We start from the raw sequence: 1,786 nt of genomic DNA, 5'->3' as shown, positions 1-1,786 counted from the left end.
GTACAGCGTTTGTTATGTTTAGTAGGGCCATGAGGCCCTTGTGTGGTAGTCCTTTTACTGTAATGTTGTGTATTTGGTCTGGTCCGAAGGCTTTTCTGTTTTTTAGGTATCTTAATATTTGTCTAAGTTCGTCTGGTGTGGCGGGTTGTATAATGTCATTGTCAGGTTCACTGCTAACGCGTCATGCCGCACGCTCAGCCGCCCCATCGAAATTCCCGTCCTCGTCCGGCAGTTCCAGGCTGTCGACGAAAGCATCGGCCTTTTCCTGGTTCGTGTAAACCACCTCCCTGCTGCCGCGGATTGGCGGGAGTTTGCGTCTGGCGCTGGGCCCTCTGCGTTTTCCAGAGACTGCTGTCTTGTGGGTCCAGCGACTCCAAGTGTCTAGACCAGCTTTCCTGGGCCAGCCCACTCAGGGCCGCCTTCACCCGTCTGTTTAGTATGTTTAGGTCGTGTTTGTGTTGGGGGAGTCTTGTGCGTGTTACAAGGCCAATAGATCCCACAAAACATATAATATGGACCCTCTTGTCCTGTATATCCAATGCCCATACATTAGATAGGTATATAGCTTATGAAACCAATGCCCAAAATGCCAGTTGATTGCGGTATTTTATCAATAACTAGGAACTTTAATAAATATTTATAACTAAGGCCTATACTCCGAGATCGAAATTATAGAGAGTGATTAATCGCTAGTTTTTGGACTAGTAATTGGGATGAAGCGTGCGGGAAACGAAAATCCATTGGCGTGTCTGCGTAAAAGGCAACAAGATATAGAAAATAATGAAAAAAGATAATAAAACATAACATCTAATATTTTTTTATGGTTTGCTATAACAGGCACTTTGATCCATTTTAATTATTATAGCATTTTAAAACGTCCCAATTGTGTTTTTTTAATTTATAAATTTATTATAGCCATTGAACTAGACCCCTCGTCTACGCTTATGCTATGACGTTTCTCAGGACGGATAAATCAAGTCCGTTTACACCCACTAAACAAACATTTCCCTATTCCCTAACAAGTGCAAAAGTCAGATAGAATATAGATCGACGTTCAGTGTAACTCAGTCTATAGACGATTATAGATTCTATCGATGTGCATAGCGAGCGGCACAAAGATAAATAATATTGAACCGAATAAAAATCATTTTATATTTTATACGCATTATGGTAATAGTGTTTTTATATTATGTCTGAGTCACTTTCTATAATTTCGACCGCGGACTATAGTACATTCTTTCAAAAATTTTTTCCCTAGTATAATCATACAGGGTGTCCCTGAAAAGGATGGACAACACTTGACCACAAGTTCCTTGGATGAAAATAAGACTAGCTTAACTTACCTATATTCAAAAATGCACGCCTACTTAGATATAGCTTTCTAAATATAGAACAGATAACCTAGTTTTTTTCAAATAATTTGAAAACTGTTTTTCTTAGATACTTCAAATTTGGTACACATATTTTTTTATATAAGGGCAATGTAAATATAGAATTTGGTGAGAATACATATACAGGATGTTCTCTTTCTAGTACCTGTGCGCCACTGGCTATCCCATAACTTTTTTGTGTGTACGCCAATGATGACATAATTTATATTTTTAAAAATAAGCACTATTTTAGAAGATTTTTTGCCTCTTACAAAATTTTGATATCGTTTATGGATTTCGAGTAAAATTGGCATTTTTTACACATTAAATAATATAAAATCAGTTTAAGATAATTAGAACAGTCTAGTACGAGGGGCCATATAACAAAGAAACAAATTCATAACAATAATTAAAAG

Source organism: Anoplophora glabripennis, unplaced genomic scaffold (assembly GCF_000390285.2).
Source record: "Anoplophora glabripennis isolate ALB-LARVAE unplaced genomic scaffold, Agla_2.0 scaffold699, whole genome shotgun sequence".
Lineage (NCBI taxonomy): Eukaryota > Metazoa > Arthropoda > Insecta > Coleoptera > Cerambycidae > Anoplophora > Anoplophora glabripennis.
This window is presented reverse-complemented; position numbering follows the sequence as displayed.